This window comes from Ursus arctos, chromosome X (genome assembly GCF_023065955.2).
Source record: "Ursus arctos isolate Adak ecotype North America chromosome X, UrsArc2.0, whole genome shotgun sequence".
NCBI classification, from domain to species: domain Eukaryota; kingdom Metazoa; phylum Chordata; class Mammalia; order Carnivora; family Ursidae; genus Ursus; species Ursus arctos.
In genome coordinates, this window is record NC_079873.1 from 41,125,921 (window position 1) to 41,145,958 (window position 20,038).

Genomic DNA, 20,038 nt, shown 5'->3' on the forward strand with positions numbered 1-20,038 from the left:
CTAACCCTATACCAGCAACTTGCCCAGAATTTTTCAGCTACCTCTCTCAGTCACTCAGCGCTCAGCCAGGCTGACCATGAGGGCTGCAGGTTCCTTCTGATGCTGATCATGAGTAAACTGTTGCTTTGGGATCATGGTTATGCAGCAACATTGAAGAACCTGGACGTCAGATGGTGAAGGAGAGCAGAAAGCCTAAGGACAATCATAATAATAAGAAATGTTGAAATCCACTGCATGTCCAGTTTCTTAGCTTGCCTAAGCCCAACCTGGAGAGCAATTCACAAGGATTAGTTTGGTCAATATTAGTTAAGCAAGTGGCTTTTTAGTTAACTGATTGTTCCACTTCTCCTAAGGTATTTATTGGGTGCAATAAGATGTGTTATCCATTGCCCAGACTCTACTTCGGTGAGCAAATAAAGCTTCTATCTGATAAATGTATGCTCATCTATTATACTTCTAATGCTTGAGCTATTTCTTTCACTGTTCGAGCCAGAGTCTGATATAAATTATGGATAACATGATCTAGTTCAGGAACTCCTAGCCAGAGCATAAATCCTTGCACTAATCAGTGAAATAATGTCTTGGATACCTTCTGGTAAGGGAATATGTCAAAATAGTAATAAAACGAGAGCACAGGGAAGTTCAGTTTTGAATGCCTGGAAAGGCTGAATGAGTATACTCAAAGTGTAGCCATATTTTAATATGGCAAATAGGAAATCCATCTGATTACACCAAAAGGACATCCCAGGGTTACACACTGAAGAGGCACAACAACATATTGTTAATGGTATCACTGACACTGCCTTTCATGTACTCATGAGTGCATACCGTGGAGTTCAAATATTTTATTTATTTGACAGAGACACAGTGAGAGAGGGAACACAAGCAGGGGGAGTGGGAGAGGGAGAAGCAGGCTTCCTGCTGAGCAGGGAGCCCTATGCAAGACTCAGTCCCAGGACCCTGGGATCATGACCTGAGCTGAAGGCAGATGCTTAATGACGGAGCCATCCAGGGGCCCCTACCGTGGAATTTAAATGCAGTACTTGTAGTTAAATGAAATAATCCTTTCCAGTAAAGCTCTAAGGTGTCGCTTCACTGGTGTCTCTTCCCAACAACCCCAGTCTCCTAAAGACAAATCATGTAAGGGTGTATCTGGGGGTATTCTCTTTGAGAATGCAGCCTGCACCTGTAGAGCATATGATGTTGTTTTTGACAATATTTGACAAGCTTTAAGTGTTAATAAGGCGGAGCCTGATAGAGGAGGCATCATCACAGTCTCATGTGTCCTACTGCCATCATTTCACGTGAGGACCTCTAAGGATTTTGATATAAAGATCACATTATCATTAGGACTAATGGTTAGATTTTAGGTCAGGGGAAATTAAACTTTTGTGGAAATTGGGATGATTTTGATTTTAAAAGATCATTAGCCCATTCAGTTCTGCCAAAATTTTATAAGTCAATATGATCAAGGAAGTCTTTAATTTAATGGATGTACCTTACACAGTTTCTTAAGTATTTCACCTGTAAAATGAGATTTTCTATTACTGGAGAGTAATGAGTATACTATCCAAGTGGGAAAAACAAAATCTATCTATTATTAGTTTTTGTTTGTTTGTTTTGGCAATATAATATTAGCCTTTTAGTAGGAGAAGACTTCAATCCAAGCATAAAACTAACAAACCATTACTAAAGTGTTGTAGGGATGGAAAAACTTTTCCTCTACCCTTTTATGTTCGGTAATGGGACTTGTGAATTAAACTGACAAAACACAGATGAGCAAGATAAAACACAGGGTTTTTTTATTTTTATTTTTTAGACTGGGGGAGTGGGGAGGGACAGAGAGAGAGGGAGAAGCAGACTACCTGCTGAGCAGGGAGCCTGAAGAACCCCGGGACCCCCGGGATCATAACCTGGGCCAAAGGCAGACACTTAACTGACTGAGCCACCCAGGTACCCCCGCAGAGAGAAAATCTTAAGCAGGCTCCATGCCCAGTGCAGAGCCCAACACAGGGCTCTATCTCACAACCCTGAGATCAAGACTTGAGCTGAAATCAAGATGCTTAATTGACTGAGCCACCCAGGTGCCCCAACCAGTTCCTTTTTTGTTGTTGTTGTTATATACGCAGTGTACATACATGCAGAAGTGCTCAGTGACAAGTAACTCAGAAGGGTGGTTAGAATTGGGAGGCTTATATACCTGACTTAGTAGGGAAAGGGTGGGGGGAAGCTCTTATGAGAAGAACAATAGGTTTCTTAGGAAAGACAAATGGGTTTTAGGAGAACAAATGGGAGCTAAAAGTTCGCGATGTTTTTATGCCCATGCAAGTGCTCTTTCCCTTTTCTTCATGGCCATGAAACTTCCCTGGAGAGGGGATTTATAGTAGGTTTACTCTTGGCCTCTCCCTGGGAGTAAATCTGAAGCAGGAATTTATGGAAGCCTCAGTTACCAGAAGTTGCTGCTTTGAGTCAGATAATGGAAGCTCTGAGAGAACTTCTTTCTATATCTGTTGATTCTCAATTGCCTTCAGCTCAAAGTAATTTTTATGCCAGAGTGGCAGATTTTGGGGTGGCATATTCTATTCTCCTTCAGTGTTGTTCAGAATTTTGTGATTTGGGCTGAAGGGTAGCAGAATATGGCACCCTAAAATATGCCTCTTTGGCATGCAGATTATTTTGAGCTGATTTTTTTTTAAGAAAAAGAAGATAACAGGAGAATCTCTGAAAACAGAGTTGAAGTAACCTTTTTGTAAGGGAAATTTACATTTGTAAGGGAAATCTCCATTTGTATGGGTGTCTCCCTCTTTGTACCAGGAAGAGAAGGGTGATTTATTTTCAAGAAACTCTCATCAATAGAGAATATGCCTGACTTAAAACTGCATAACAACCTTACTGTACTTTTCCTGATAACCTCCCTTAACTGCTCCTCCCCCTCCAACATCTTTCTTTTCTCATTAGCTGAAGATGGTATTTAAGCTGGTGGCTTGGGCCATTTGGGGGAGTTTTATTATTTTTCAGCATATCTCCCATGCATACGTGAGGTATACATATTATTAAACTTCTGTTTGTTTTTCTCTTTTTAGTCTGTCTTTTATTACAGGGAGGTCTTGGTCAAGAATCTAGAAGGTAGAGGGAAAATATTTTCCTCCCCTATAGAGCAATTGAATAAAACCCATTTGATAATGTCCAAAAGTTGTTTTTTTTTTTTTTTTTTTTTTAGGTAGACTCCACATCCAGCACGGAGCCCAATGCGGGGCTTTAACTCACAACCCTGAGGTCAAGACCTGAGCTTGACCAAGAGTCAGCCACTTAAATAACTCAGCCACCCAGGCTCCCTGTTTAAATGGTTTTTGAGGCAGGGGTTCTGAGCTCTGCTTTTCTTTATAGCTTTTCCTGGGTTATGATAATGACAGGGCAAGATTTGGCCACGTTTCTGGAGTAAAATTTCCTCACCAATAGTTTTGTAAAGTTTGAACCAATTTATCTTTACCATTGTGAATAATTTCACAGAGAATACATTAAACGTCTGGAGATGGTCTCTGGGAACATTAAGCAGCCATCTTGGCAACACAAATGCCCATCACTGTGATGAGGGATAGAAGCAGAAAAATGTTCACTTTTAGGCTGGAAGGTTGACCTATAGTCTGCATGGTTTCGATAAGATTCAAATACGTGCTGGTTGCTAAATACGTGCTTCTTAAAGGGTCTCTTGACTGCCTGTAAATCTCACCAATAGTTAATATCGAACTAAATGATAAGCACTAGAGAAATCTTGCAAAAGTAGTTTTACCAGTAGAAATTTGAAGAAAACATTTATGATCTAATACCCCCTGCACGTCCCCTCGCCCTTAAGCACAAAGCATACCACCAGCTTCATACAGCAAAAGTAAGCTCTTCATGCCCATGGGTCCCGTCCCCACGCTACTTAAATAAACTTACCAAGTTGCACCATAAAACATCTCAAGAATTCTTTCTTGACCGTTGCGTTCAATGATCCCACAACAATTCTACATGTAACAGTTTTGAGATGGCCACTATTTCTTTTCCTCTGAGGGGGAAGATGATCAAATTTGAAGGAGCCTTTTGGGATTCAGGGAATTGCATTGGACAAGCCCCATCCCCCTGTCTGACAGTTACCTCTGCTTCATTATCATGTTAAAGTCTCTGCCCCAGGAGTAGCATCAGCTTCATTAACATAGGATGCAGGTGTAGGCATGTTTTCTAAGTATGCCTGCACAATCTTATGCCCACATTTACATGCTCCAAGAGCCAGTGTAAACTGGATGGTGTTTTGGGCTCCTTCTCTCAGGTAAGGAATGCAGGGTCTTGCTAACTTTTGAACAGCACTGGGAGTTTTTTTACCACTGATTATTGTCTCTGATATAATTAGGCTAGAGACTTGTAAGTTTTTGCATTCTCTTTGTTCCCTTAAAATTCTTAACTACTGAGGTTTTGCATGGCTTTGTAATTCTGACACTTCCTAGGATGTTCTGCAAGAAGCGTGCTTGGACAGATAGGGCATAGATCATGAAAAACTGCTAGGGGCCTCAAGTGACTTCTCTTGTGTCACAAAAGCTATATCTCCTCTTTCTTTTTCTGGAGACCCCTAACTCTTGCTGCTTTCAACAGTCTTAGGATGAGCCCCTGATTTTTGAGCAAGTTTGCTTTCATGGGAGGAGCTTAGCCCAGTTAGAAATGCCTGAAGTTGAGCTTGCTACAAGGCCTGCTCAGGGGAAGAAAAGGGCTACTGTCATATGAACCCCAAAGCAGGGGCTCTGGGACATCGGCCTTAGACAACTCATCAGTGGCTGAGGTCTAGCAATAGTACCTGACTGCAAGATAGGTCTTCAGCAGCTGGTTTTTTGTTTTTTCTGAAGACCAGTGTTCTTCCAGTGTTCTCATCATTTGAATGGAATGCAAGTCAATTGGCAGGCATTGATATCATGATAGTATTTACCAAACAATCATTTGGTTGTATTTGTTTTTCAGTAATACCACATCTATCCAGCATTCTTAAAACGAACTATAGAAATGATCCCTGAAAGTATAGTCTTTATCTAGCATTCTTATAAATGGAGGAGATGCCATATATACAAATACTTCACATAGATGGACTACATCTACCAGCACTATATTATACCTTGTCCAAATTCTTTTCTATAGACATCTATTTTAAAAAACTGACCAGCAAGATAGTGGTTCATTTTATTGGATTTACTCCTTGTCAAAATCTCTTCCCTCAGTTACACTGCAGCTGTTCCTTACCCTTCTGTCATCATGCTTGTTTCTAAGAGCCCACTTTTGGGTCAGTGCTTCTAATGTGCCGTAGGGAAGAACTAGACGAACAAGCGTGTTAATAAGTGGGGTGTGCGGGGAGGAATTGCAAATCCGAATGAGGGCCCAGGGCAATGAAACAGTTCAACTTTAGAGCTTGGGCTGTGTTGATGGGTATTTTTTATATCCGTTCCTTGGCTTGGATGTTTCCTGCCTTCTGCTTTTGTGGAAATGGCTATCAGACTGACTCCTGAGGAGGACATCACCACAACAATTATTCCCACCAGTCTTGCGTAAGGAAAGTACTTGTCTGGGAATATCAAAGAAACACAGGACTCTGTGGATTCTTGGGAACTCAATCTAATTTGGGGTAATAAATCCTCCTAAGAACAAAGTAACACATTCAACATTCATCCCATCTCAAGTGGTTCAACACTGAAGGAACACATCATAAAGATTTCCTGGAAAAGATTTGTGTGGAATCAATTTTCTTTAGAAAAAGTGACAGATATGTGTAGGAGAGGAAAAATTTCCCCTTATTCTTTTCTAGGATCTTTGCCAGGACTAATAATTAAAATGACATAAGACAGATTAACAGGAGAAAACCCAAATGTCTTAAGTATAGGAACCCCATAAAAATATGAGACCCAAAGGGCAGCCAGGTAATTGAGGCTTATATAAAACATTTTGAGCTAAGGAAAGGGGTAGGGATCTGGGATACAAAGGAGAAAAAGGCCATTCACAAGAAGGTAAGAGAAGAGGTTGGAGAACAAAGATTGCCTTGTTATGTAGATAAGTTTCTTAGGTAAAAGGTGTCTCTGGTAATAGCTGTCTTCCCGGTACAGGCCCACCATCCAATTGTAAATTTAGGCAGTTGAGGAGGAGGTAAAGAGCTTTTCCTGAATCTGCTGGGTTTTGATTGCCTTCAAATTAAAATAATCTTTATGCCAAAAAGACATATTTTGGGGTGGCAAAATCTCTCATATGCTTTGGTGAGAGCAGGAGAAGGCTGTTAAAATATAGTTTTCAGAGAAAGGTAAAATCATGACTCTCATACAGATATAAAAGTCAACACATGTTAAGGAATTAATTTTACTCCTATTAAAGAGAACCAGAGCCTTCCAGTAGTTAAAGTTGTAAAACAGACTTTATTCAGGAACTATTGCATTAGGGAAAAAGAGAGCTCAGTATAGAACTGAGCTCAATTCCAAATGCAGCAAGGGCAGCTGGGGACTTAGAGCCTAGGAGCAGAATGAGGGGATCAGTGGATGGAAAATTACTGAGAGGAGACATCAAAAGGGTAGGGAGATTCTTGCTAAACTGAGTTAATAGGATTCTTGCTGAAAGCAGGATAGGAGGACGGGATATCAAGAGTGGGGAGATTCTTGCTAAAATGATTTAGGATTCTTGCTACAAGTGGGCTATGCCGCCTCCCCCCCCCCGCCCAAGGATGTAGAGCCAACATCAAGTCCTCACTAAGAAGAGGGCTCAGGGAAGCTTGACCAAAGTTTGGTCAAGGAGAGTGTTTGTCACTTCTATGATATGAGAGAACCAGGCGGATGTTATAATTGGTTCAAAGGAAAAGTCAAAACTGTACAGATTTATATGAAGTAAAGGAATGTTGAGACAAGTGGCAAAGGTCCACAAAAAGGGTTTTGCCGCAGAGGGAAGGAAGTGAATTGGAATTACTACCAAACAGACAGAATTTACATATCTATCAGCTACCTACAGCTTACAAAGAATTGCATGGCTCAAAGACAATGAATGGGGCTAGAATCTGATAACCCAGAATGGCATGCTGTAGGCAATGCAGAGTTTCCCATTGAAACACAAATATTTCTCCAGAAGGAGCTTCTGGCAAGGTGAATGGAGGGTTAAGAGCAGGGAAGTTAAAAGAGGAATTTAGGAAGAGTAAGGAAATCACAAAAGGTTAACCCATTTGGTTGGGCTTGAAATATGATCAGTAGGAGGTGCAGTGAAGAGAAGGTTGAATTTCAGCTTCTCTAAATCTTTCATGCAAGAAGATCCGTGTACACATATTTGATCCTAATGGCTTTAGGATTCCTATCTGCTGATTCTAGCTGCTTCTAGTTCCTGTAGCTACAGAACTTTTCACCGAGGCAGGTATTCTCAGAAGTTGTTCATTATGAGGTTTTTGAAAACCTTGGACAGTTTGGAGCTGTATAGGTGGGGTGGGGAGAGAAAGAAGATGGGAAATTTGACTTATTTTATTACTGTGTTGGCTTTTATTTTTAAAATAGCTCTGTACTCCTTGTAAAGTTTTCGATCAGAACAGTTTTTCCTCTGCACACTCTCTTTTTCTTCATTGTGTTAATGGCTGCAGCTCTGCTCTAGTGAGTCAAAAGGAAGGACCAGATCTTCACGAACCACTTGCTGGAATAGAGGGACCAAATTATGTAGGAGGGGCCCCTAGGGGGGATTGTAAGGTGAGAGGAGGAATGGGGATACAGGTAAGCATGGTGAGGGGCAGGGAGTGTGGGAGAGACATAAAAGACAAGAGACTTAGGAAGGGCTTATCACAACTAATGGTTTAGTCAGGAAATGGGAGCTAAAATTCCATTTCTGCTAGAACATTACAACACTAATTTTGCTCAAAAGGTTTTTGGATACAGCTATAAGGGATGTAAAAGTTTTCCTTGTCCCTCTTAGGGTCCCTGGGTAGGTCTGAAAATTAAACTGACAAAGACAGATTAACAGGAGGAAAGCATGCAAGTCTGTTTAATATATGTTTTATGTGATGTGAGAGCTTTTGTAAGGCCTGACCTAACAGATCCGAGTATTTTTATGCTGGGTTTGATAAGGAGTAGACAGTTGTAGAGGAATAGGATAGACAAGGAGTATGAGGTAAGTGTAGTAAACTGAGGGGAACTTAGCAAGGACTGTTCCTTCAGATTCTTCTCAGCATTCCTGTCTCTTCAGACATGAGGATGCTCCTTTCCTCTGGGTCTAGACAGGGCACCTCTCACTTGAGGGCCTTATCACCCGCTTTAGGGGAGAATGATGAGGGAAGGTGCTTCTGCTGTTTTTTTCATACTCCTTCAGCTTCAAATATTCGATATGCCAAGATACCATATTTTGGGGTTATTAAATGTTATTAAAAACATTTTTATTATAAAATGGTCTTTATATTGTCTTCTATAATAGAATTCCCACAGAAACGTTAGGTTTTATGGGATTTGAAGGAATATTTAAGAATACCGAGTCATTTTTCAAATGAGACATAATTGGCATATAACATTCTTTATGTTTAAGTTGTACAGTGTGTTAATTTGATACATTTATATATAGCAATGTGATTACCACTGTAACATTAGCCAACACCGCTGTCATGTCACATAAATATTTTGGCACATAAATAATTGTCTCTTGGCAATTTGAAGTATATAATACAGTATTGTTGGTTATAATCACTATGCTGTGTATTAGATCTCCAGAACTTATTTATCCTACATAACTTGCAACTTTGTTTGTACCCTTTGACCAACTTCTCCCCACTTCCCCCACCACCCCCCAGCCCCAGTAACCACCATTCTACTTTCTCTTCCTATGAGTTTGGCTTTTTAATTTATAATTTTTATCGTTTTAATTTTTAAAATTTTTTTAAAGATTGATTTATTTATTGAGAGAGAGAGAGAGGGAGAGCACACAGAGAGGGAGAAGCAGACTCTCCACTAAGCAGGGAGCCTGCCTTGGCCCCCAGGACCCCGGGATCATGACGTGAGCCAAATCAGATGCTTAACCGACTGAGCCACCCAGGTGCCCTGGCTTTTTAAGATTCCACATATAAGTGACATCAAAGAATACAGTACTTGTTTTTCTCTTAGCATAATATCTTCAAGGTACATCCATGTTGTTGCAAATGGCAGGCATTTCTTCTTTCTCATGGCTGAAGTATATTCCATTGTATATATATGCCATATCTTTTTTATCCATTCATCTGTTGATGGGGACTTAGGCTGTTTCCATATATTGGTTATTATGAATAATGTTGCAATGAACATGAAAGTGCAGATATCTTTTCAAGATTCTGTTTTCATTTCCTTCAGCTATAGACCTAGGAGTGGGATTGCTAGATCATACAGTTCAATTTTTAATATTCTGAGGCACCTCCATACTGTTTCTCACAGTGGCTATACCAGTTTACATTCCCACCAACAGTGCACAAAGGTTTTTGCCACATCCTTGCCAACACTTGTTGTCTCTTGTCTTTATGATGGCCATTCTAACAGGTGTGAGGTGTGCCATGAGTATGCTATAAAGGTGCACACACGAGTTGTGTCTTTCAACAATGTCAGCTTTATTCAGTCCTAAAGCAAAGTTAAATCACCCTTTTAAAGCAGGTTCGGGATTCCAGACTCAATGACATTTCAGCATGTGGTTAAACTTGGCTTCTTACACAGCACATAGAGCAGGACAGAAGACAAACCACACAACAAACAAGATAACAGGTGTAGGAAGTTAACAAACCAAAGGCAAAGTCAGTCTAAAGCCTCAGTCTGGGGCAGCTCTTGGCACTTCCTGCTTCTGCTGTTCAAGCAGTGAAGGATCTCAGTTCTGTTTTGTTCAGAGGTGAGTCGGGCAGAGCCTTTGGCAGTGGTTGCCTTTTTTAAGTGGTCAGACGTAGAGGGGTCACGTCTGAAGACTTTGACAGCTTGCTGCCAAAATCCTCCCCCTTTTAAAGGGATTTAATCGGTCTTGGGCCTCTGCAGACCTCGTCTGGTTCTGTTCGTCATCAGTTCTGGGGTGTTGGCTGACGTTCGTCCGGGTGATATCTCTTAGCTGCAGTACCTTTACCTACTTGTGTCATTGCTTGACACAGGCCCCTGCTTGACATGAGAGACTCCATTTTGCTCTCCATTAAGGTGATAGTTCGTTGTGGTTTTGATTTGCATTTCTCTGATGGCTAGAGTTTGAGCATCTTTTCATGTACCTGTTGGCCATTTGGATAGAAAAACACCTATTCTGTTCTTTTGCCCATTTTTACATTGACTTGTTTGTTTTTTGTTATTCAGTTGTATGAGTTCTTTATATATTATTGATATTGACCTCTTATCAGATATATGGTTTACAAATATTTTCTCCCATATCATAGGTTGCCTGTTTTTGGTTAGATGACGTTTTTCCTTTCTTTTTTCTGAGTAGAACAGGGAAAGCAACATGAAACTCAAATATAAAGCCAGAAGGCTCAAAAGCCACATTTGTGTCTTCGTCTCCATATAAGCAATGGTCACAGAGAACCCTTGGTGTTCAGATGACACCCAACAAAGACGATGGTCCGCTTCAGTTTGAGCTCCTAAGTGACAAAGATTCTCTCCTTGACCAAACTTCAGTCAGGCTCCTCTGAGACCTCTTTTCAACTAGGCCTTGTCCTTGGGCCCTGTCTTCAGCCTGCCTAGTCCAGTTGCAACAAGAATCTTGCAAGTCAGTTTAGAGAGAATCCTATTTTTTAAAAAAGATTTTATTTATTTATTTAAAGACTTTATTTATTTGAGATAGAGTGAGAGAGAGAGAGCATGAGTGGGGGGCAGAGCAGAGGGAGAGGGAGAGGGAGAGGGAGAAGAGGCCTGGGGCCCAGGCCCCCGGGATCATGACCTGAGCTGAAGGCAGATGCTTAACCAACTGAGCCACCCAGGTGCCCCTAGAGATTTTATTTTTAAGTAATCTCTACACCCAATGTGGGACTCAAAACCCTGAGATCAAGAGTGGCATGCTCTCCTTGAGCCAGCCGGGTGCCCTGAGAATCCCCACTCTTGATATCTGATCACCCTGGCTTGCCTTCAGTAAGAATCGTGCTGAGTGAGTTTAGCAAGAATCCCCCCACCCATGATGTTTCCTTTTAGTAATTTTCCATCTACTGACCCCTTATTCTGCTCATCGGTTATAAATCTTCACTTGTCCTTGTTATATTTGGAGTTGAGCTCAGTCTCTCCCCTTTATTGTGATAGTCTTGACACTTGAAGGGGTCCAGAGCAAGTTATTATGGCATAAAATTTATTTTGAGAAGAAGGCATTTGAGTTCCTGAAATCTCTTATCTGCCTAAAAGCAGAGCCTCCCTAAAGAGCTCAATTGTCATAAATCCCCTTCCTGGGAGCAACCAGGGATGACGGACTCTTATCACTGGAGAGGAGAAGTCTCCACATCATGCCTGAACAGACATTGTAGCAAAACTACTGTATCTTCCATCTGTTCTCCGAAGGGCCTGTTTATGTTTCCAAAAAGTCATTTGTTTTCCTGTAAGTACCCTTATCCCCTACGCCTTCCTCTATTAAGATGGTATATAAGCCCCAGATTTTAAATGCCTCTTTAAGTTATATTTTTCTGCAATGAACAAACAGGAATAAAAATCTGTTTTTACTCTTGCTCATCTGTTGTAGGAGAGGAAAACAAGATCTCTCTCTTCTACCCATGCTAGGGTCATTGGCTGGGGCTCTGCAAATTAGACTGACAAAAGATTAACAAGAGAAAAACAAATAGAAGTTTATTAATGTGTGCATTTTAAATACACATGGGAATACTCACTGATGATTAACTCAAGAGAACTACACATTTTTAGAGACGACAAGATACAGGAAAAGGCCTTTGGATTTCTAAGGGGGGCAAATTAAGGGAGGGCAAACGTATGGAAGAACTAATGGAAGATAAGAGCTAGGTAGAAAGGTTTGGTATGTAGACTTTTCTGGTGCTCTCTCTGGGCTGATAAGTCTACAGTTGTCTCTGGTGATTAACTTCTGTCCTTCCTGGTGGAGAGGAGAGGGGGAACATCTTTACAAATTTATGTCCTACTTGTAGACAAACAGAGGGAGGGCATAGAGCTTTTCTTTTATCCACTTCTTCTCAATTGCCTTCAGCTCAAAATAAATCTTATGCCAAAGTAGGATATTTTGAGGTGGCGTATTCTGCTACTATTCACTGTCTTTTGTCGATTTAATTTGTAGTCTCCCAAACACTGAAGGTAAGAGAGCAGAAGAATAGATATATCCCTGATGTATCTATTGCAGTAGTCCTGAATAAAGTTTTCTGCACCATGTTAACAAGCTCCAGAATAATTTTTTTAACAGAAGGAATTTTAAGAGTCTATAAGGAAATAAGTTATTTCCTGCCTTAGCTTCTTCCTTTTCCTTAAAAACATCCTTATGTTATAAAAGCTTATTGTCATCTGTCTGGCATCATGTTACCGAGGGCATTAGGTCAGTTACATTGGCTAGCTCATTGTATTGAATGACATTTTGGTGTTTTTTGAGCTGTCATTTTTTGGTGCCTTTTCTTACTGACATAATAAAGTGTAGAAAAACACTTTCCACCCATTTTCCGTGCTTTTTTGAGTTAATGACAATGGTGCAGAACATGTTTCAAGTTCTAAACAAGTAGTATTTAGTGAGAAATTAAGTGCAGGGTAATTTCCATGCTGGCTTTTTTTTGGGGGGTTCCATTTTATGCACACATTCAAGGGCTTTTTAAAAAAAGATTTATTTACTTATTTGAGAGGAGGGGGGGCAGAGGGAGAGGGAGACAGAATCTCGAGTAGACTCCCCACTGACCACAGAGCCCCATGTGGGGCTTGATCTCTTCACCCTGAGATCATGGCCTGAGCTGAAATCAAGAGTCAGACTCTTAACCAACTGAGCCACCCAGGTCACCCCTCAAGGGGTTTTTGAGAACCTGTTTGCCAGTCCTTACGTTAGGCATCGGGATTAAAGTTGAGGATGAGATCAACATTGTCCCTGCTTTTCATGGTACTTACAGTCTACACTCTATTTATTTATTTCAGAGAGAGAGGGAGCAAGCATGAGTTGGTGGGGAGGGACAGAGGGAGAATCAGACTCCCCACTGAGCAGGGAACCCAATGCAGATCTTGATCCCAGGACCGTGGAATCATGACCTGAGCCAAGGGCAGATGCTTCACAGACTGAGCCACCCAGGTGCCCCACAGTCTATTCTCTAGACAAGTAGAAGCCTGGGCCTCTATTCAGGCCATTTCTCTATGAATAAACATGAATAAAGATTCCTCTTGGCCTTTCTGGAGCTTGCCCTGTAGGGAAGACAGACCAAGACCCACAAAGAAATGATTTCATTATATTAGGTTAAAGTATAAATAAGAAAAAGGTACATAGAGGATTTTTATCCAAAGCTCATAAATGAGGTGACATTCAAAATTGATAGATTAAAAAAAAAAACAAAACAGGATATTCTAGAGGGAAAGTCATAAGTCTTGGAAGAAAGAAACAGCATGGTGTGTAGGGAGAACTACAAAGAATCCGGTACAACCATTAAAATAAATCACAGAGCAGGGAGTTCCTGGAGATGGTAGTGAAAAGCAGGGAAAGCAATGTCCTGGAAATGCTGTGTGCCAGGCTTGGGCTTTTGCTTGTAGCCAATGAAAGGTTTTCTGGCTATACTGTGGAGGAGAGATTTAAGGGAGCCATGCTGGTTATCTGCTGTATATTCCCCTAGATCCACTAGATCTACTTGCTGCATTTTTTTCTGTTTCGCTGTATGCCCAACAGGCTGAGTCCTTACAGACTATATTGCTTGTGCTCTCAGAGCTCCGGCTATCTATAACTGCATAACAACCCCCCCAAACCTAACGCCATAAAGCAAGCACAAGCATTCACTCTCATCTCTCACAATCTAGGGGTTGACTGGGCTCAGTGAGGCCGTTCTAAGTTGAGGCTTTTTCAGGAAGTTTAAGTCAGACAGCTGACTGGTGCTGGAGTCATCTAGAAGGCTTCCTTGCTCACTTGTCTGGTGGTTGTACTGGCTTCCGGCTTGGACCTCTACAAGGGCTTTTGCCAGAATACAGTTTGCACATGTCCTCTCTAGGTGGCTTGGGGTTCCTCACAACATGGCTGTGTTCCAAGGGCAAGCATCCCAAGAGAGAGAGCTGGGCAGAAGCGTTATTGCCTTTTATGGCCCAGCCTTGAAAATTATGTAGCATTATTTCTACCACTTTCTATTTATTAGAGGTGAGTCATTAAGGCCAGCCCATATTTATATTTAAGTGGAGGAGAATTAGACTCCACCCCTTGATGAGGAGACTGTAAATGAATTTGGAGATGGTTTAAAACCACTTTATCCTGTAACTTCTGCTTGATTTTGGACAATGCATGTGCATGGAGGGGGTGGTGGTGGTGGTGGGAAGAAGCGGGCACCAGCAGATCAGAGTGTGGTTGGAGGGAGAAAGTTTGTGGGTATTTATCTGTCCATTCTGCAAACCCTAATGCCCTCTCTGCCTGGCTGTGGATCCATCAATGACTCTGGTTTTCTTCCTGCAGCAATGGCTTCCATCTGCTGGCCCCTCTTCTGTGCCAGTTCTCACTGGATTCCTGTAACACTTCTTCCTCCCCCTGCCCCTTCACATTAAGGGACAGTAATGGCTTCTTCCTGTTGCTATTCCCCAGGGGTCTCATCACCCTTAACTTCCTTTCACTCTGTTAAAACCTTTGTGATGGTCCATTAATTCAAGTCTTTTTGTTTAAACACTTTGAACCATCTTTTTTATTTCCATGAAGCTGACTAAAATCAAGGGACTAAAATGGAGATAAAGAGACTATTGGGAGGATGTTACGGTGGTACGAGGAAAGATGGTAAAGGCCTGAGAGTAGTAGATAGACTCCAGATGGATTATTAAGGTAAATTTTGTGTAACTTTGTGACAGATAATAGTTTATAGGACTACGTACTGTAAATCAAATCTGTAAGGAGTCAATGTCAAGAAGAGCAAATAGAAAGAGTGCCTGGGTAGCTCAGTCGGTTAAGCGTACGACTCTTGGTTTTGGCTCAGGTCATCATCTCAGGGTTGTGAGATTGAGCCCCATGTCGGGCTTTGTGCTGAGCGTGGAGCCTGCTTGAGATTCTCTCTCCCCTTCTCCCTCTGCCCCTCCCCTGCTTGCACATGTGCTCTCTCTCTCTCAAAAAGAAAAAAGAGGAGATTGAAGATTAGGACAGATCAGGCAGTTATTAGAGGTCAATGTTTTGGAGGTCACAAGGCAGAGCTGATGATCCCAGGGTCCAGATACATCCACATGAGCACTGATCCTAAGCCAGAGGTTGTTTGGCTCAGTCTTGTCTTCTTGTTAGAGTTGCAAGAATTAAATGAACTAAGTCACACGAAAATGCTTTGAATATTGTTAAGTTTGATATATATGTGAAATCCAATGGTAATTAGTATTATAATTACAATAACTATTGTAATTATTTCTGGGTATTTGTATATCTAGATTAATACATTTTGATTATATGCAGAAGGGAACTTGAGTTCAGTTGAAGAAGTGATTGAAATGGTATTTACCCATGGCTCTTCTTGTTAAACTGGAGAGAGATGATCATTTAAGATCCTCTCTTTCCCACAAATGCTCATTCTTGTGTCTCTGTCTACTCATTGTCACTACTTATTATTCTTTGCCTTTAAGGAAGGGGACTATAACACAGATGATCCTCCACGATCCCATCTGTGTCTTTGCAATTTCTAACTCTCATTCTATGGGCAGTGAGAGCAACGGTAGTTAAGCAATTTGACAGTGTACTCAGGAGAAGCTACAGGTTGGTCCAAGGTAAACAACTGAGCAGATAATACAGAGATGGCTAATCCAGTTACTATCCCAATCCCTATATTTTTAATTGTGGTAAAATACAAATAAGATTTATCATCTCAACCATTTTTTTTAAGATTTTATTTATTTATTCGACAGAGATAGAGACAGCCAGCGAGAGAGGGAACACAAGCAGGGGGAGTAGGAGAGGAAGAAGCAGGCCCACAGCGGAGGAGCCTGATGTGGGGCTCGATCCCAGAACACTGGGATCACGCCCTGAGCCGAAGGCAGACGCTTAACCGCTGTGCCACCCAGGCGCCCCCATCTCAACCATTTTTAAGTGTACAGTTCCTTGAGGATGTTCACATTGTTGAACAACATATTTCCAGAACTTTTTCATCTTATCAAACTGAAACTTTATAACCATTGAACACTAACTTCCAATTTACCCCTTCCCCAGCCCCTGGAAATCACCACTCTACTTTCTGTCTATGTATTTGACTACTCTAAGTGCCTCATATAAGTGGAATCATATAGTATATGTCTTTTTGTGACTGGCTTATTAACTTAACATAATGTCCTCAAGATTCATCCATGTCATAGCATGTGTCAGACTTTCCTTCTAAGGCTGAGTAATATTCCATTGTATGTATATACTACATTTTGTTTCTCCACTCATTCTCAGTGGACACTTGGGTTGCTCCTGCCTTTTGGCTATTGTGGATAATACTGCTAGTCAGCACTTCCATAGGGTCTCTATTGCAAGGTTTGTGTATTATGTATTTTTGGTCTGTATTCAGGTGTGGGGTCTCTGAAATCTTTGATGGTTTGTATCCCAAGGTGTAACTCTGAGGTATTTAGGATCTTTTTCAGTTGGGGCTCTTTGGTGGCTCACTTGGTTAAGCGTTTGCCTTCAGCTCAGGTCATGATCCCAGGGTCCTGGGACGGAGCCCTGCGTTGGGCTTCTTGCTCAGTGGGGAGTCTGCTTGTCCCTCTCCGTACCCCCCTGTTTGTGCTCTCTCTCTCTCTCAAATAAATAAATAAAATCTTTAAAAAAAGAAAAAGAATCTTCAGGAAATGAGGTTTTAAAATGCTTTGATTATCTGTGTTCCAGAATTTAAGTCTGAGGTAATTAGGTTTTGTATTCAGTGTATTTGGTCACTGAAATTTTTCACTCAGTGTTCCATGATTTAGGTCTGATTTATTTGGGAGGTCTGGGTTCAGGGTCTAAAGTCTTAGAACTTTTAGAGAGTCTGTCCAAATTTGTTTCTGAGGTATTTGGTGTCTGAAGTCAGAGTGTTAGGTCCTTGAACTCACTGAGTATCTGTGCTCCAAAGTTTGAATCTGAGGTATGTGGGGTTTGTGTTTAGGTTATGTGGTCTCTGAAATCTTTGAAGGTCTGTGTTTCAAGATATGAGACTGAAGCAATTGAGAGTCTGTGTTCAGGGCCTCCTATCTCCAAACTCTTGAGGCTCTGTCCCATTGTAGGGGTTCAGGTATTTGAGTATTTGTGTTCACTGTGTGAAGTCTTTGACTCTTTGAGGGTTTGTGTCACAAAGTTTGAGTCTGAGGTGTCTGTAGGTCTTTGTTCAAGGTGTGAGGTCTCTGAAATTTTAGATTGTCTGTGTTCCAAGTGTGAGTCTGAGGTTTTTGGGGTCTGCTTTCAGGGAGTAAGATTTCTAAACTCTTGGAGGCTTTCTTCCAAGGTTTGAATCTGATATATTTGAGGTTTCTGTTCTAGGTGTGAAGTCCCTGAACTGCATAAGGTTCCATGTCCCAAGGTTTGAGTCTGAGGCATATGTCTATATAATTCAGGGTGTGAAGTCTCTGAACTCTTTGAGGCTTTCTCCCAACATTTGAATCTGAGGGTTGTTTTTTTTTTTTTTTTTTTCAGGTTGCAAGGTTTCTAAATGCTTTGATGGTCTGTGTTTTAAGGTTTAGCTATAAGGTATTTAGATGTCTGTGTTCGGGGTTTGAGCTCCCTAAATTCTTTGAGGATGTGGGTCCCAAGGTTTGAAACTTAATTAACAGGAGGGTCTTAATTCATAATGCATGGTAAGTAAACTCTTTAAGGATCTGTTCCAAGGTTTGCATCTGAGGTATCTGGGGGTCCTAGTTAAGGATGTAGGTTCTCTGAAGTATTTAAGAGTCTATTTTCTAAGTTTTGAGTCTGAGGTATTTTGAGTCTGCATCCAGGGTTTGAATTTTCAGAACTCTTCGAGGGTCTGTGTTGCATGCTTGACTCAGAGACATTTGGAAACTGTGTTCAAATTATGAGGTTTCTGTCTCTACTAAGGTCTATCCTGTGGTTTGAGTCCAAGATATTTCAGGGTTCATATTTGGAGTTAGAATTCCCTGAACTCTTTGGAGGTCTGTGTTTCAGGTTTTGAGGTTTATGTATTTGGTGAAATCTGGTCAGGGTATGAGTTCTGCTTTATTTATTTATATATATTTTAAAGATCTTATTTATTTATTTATTTATTTATTTATTTATTTATTTAAAGATTTTTATTTATTTATTTGACGGAGAGAAAGACAGCCAAAGAGAGAGGGAACACAAGCAGGGGGAGTGGGAGAGGAAGAAGCAGGCTCCCAGGGGAGGAGCCTGATGCAGAGCTTGATACCAGAACTGCCGGGATCACGCCCTGAGCCGAAGGACGACACTTAACGACTGAGCCACCCAGGCACCCCTAAAGATTTTATTTATTTGACAGAGAGATAGAGAGCACAAGTAGGCAGAACAGCAGGCAGAGGGAGAGGGAGAAGCAGGCTCTCTGCTGAGCAAGGGAGCCTGATGTGGGGCTCAGTAGGATCATGACCTGAGCTGAAGGCAGACGCTTAACTGACTGGGCCACCCAGGCGCCCCTGAGTTCTGCTTTAATACAGTTTTAATTATTATTTAGGTATGGTAAGGCCAGTGGATCAGGAAATGACTGTCATTGAAAAGATAATTTGTTACAGATCCCAAGAGAAGATGGCATGTCATACCATGGAATGCCACATGGGGAAGCAGCAGGGTCAGTCAGGAGGCAGAGACAGGAAATTGTGGGCAAGAGCCTTTATTGTGGTTTTCACAGGAAGGAATGGGTTAGGCAGGGTAATTAGCTTAGAATTTGGCTAGTTTGAATAATTTCAGTGGACTCTGGGTATAGGGGCTGTCTGTAGTTGTTTGGTACCTGGCCTTGGGTGATTAGGGCAGAAGAATAGTGGTCTGGAGTGTAAGAGCCTGATAGAGGAGGTGGTTGGGGTGTGGGCTATGGATTGGTTGGTTTGTATTTGAAAAGTACTCTCTCAGGCAAGTTATTTACTATTTCTAGGACTTGACTAACCCTGGGAGGGGCAGTCCCTCCAGGCTCAGCAAGGCCCCAGATGTCAAGTCATAAGAATACAGAAAATAAAAGACATGGTTAATTCAGGGTCTCTGAAATCAGTAAGTGTGTTTCTCAGTGTTTGAGTCTGAAGTATTTGGAGTCTTGCTACTGTTGTAAGGTCTCTGAATGCATTCGTGGTCTGTGTCCTGTGGTTTTAGTCTGAGGCATTTGCAGTCTATTTTCAGGGTTTGAGATACCTGATCTCCTCGAGGATCTGTGACTCAGAAGTTTCAGTGTAGGGTATTTGGGGGTTTTTGTTCAGGATGTGAGGTCTCTGAACTCTTTGAGGGTCTGTGTTCAAAGTATGGAGTTTGAGGTGGTTGGAAGTTCATGTTCTTGGCTTGAGGTCTAGAACTTTCTGTTGTTTTGAGTCTGAAATATTTCGGGTTCATCATTTAGTGTGTAAAATCTCTGAACTCTGAGCATGTTTGTCCTCGAGATTGAGTGTGATGTATCTGGGAGTCTGAGTTCAGGGTTGGTGGTCCCTAAATGCTTTGTGATCTTTGTTTTGTGATTGAGTATGAGGTGTGAGACCTCTGAACTTTTAGAGGTTCTGTGTCAAGTTTGGTTTGAACTATTTGGTGTCTGAGTTCAGAATGTGAGGTCTTTGAACTCTTTCATTGTCTTTTTTAATCAATTTTTAATCTGAGATTTTGGGATCTGTGTTCAAGGTCTGTGGTCTTTGAACTCTTTGAGAGCACATGTCCTAAAGTTTGAGTCTGAGGTATTTGGGGTCTTGTTCAAGGTATGGTATTTCTAAGTCCTTTGGTAAGTCTGTTTCAAGGTTTGGGTCTGAATTATTTGGGGGTCAGTTTTCAAGGTATGATGTCTCTGCACTCTGTA

At 41.3% G+C, this 20,038-nt stretch overlaps 1 protein-coding gene and 1 pseudogene across 1 annotated transcript in view; one reads left to right on the plus strand and one right to left on the minus strand.

The window, feature by feature from the left end:
• Positions 1 to 20,038, plus strand: part of PAGE4 (PAGE family member 4) — a 132,896-nt gene that overhangs the window by 24,978 nt on the left and 87,880 nt on the right. The gene's annotated exons all lie outside the window — the stretch shown is intronic.
• LOC113266025 (small nucleolar RNA U3) lies at positions 4,956 to 5,054 on the minus strand (annotated as a pseudogene).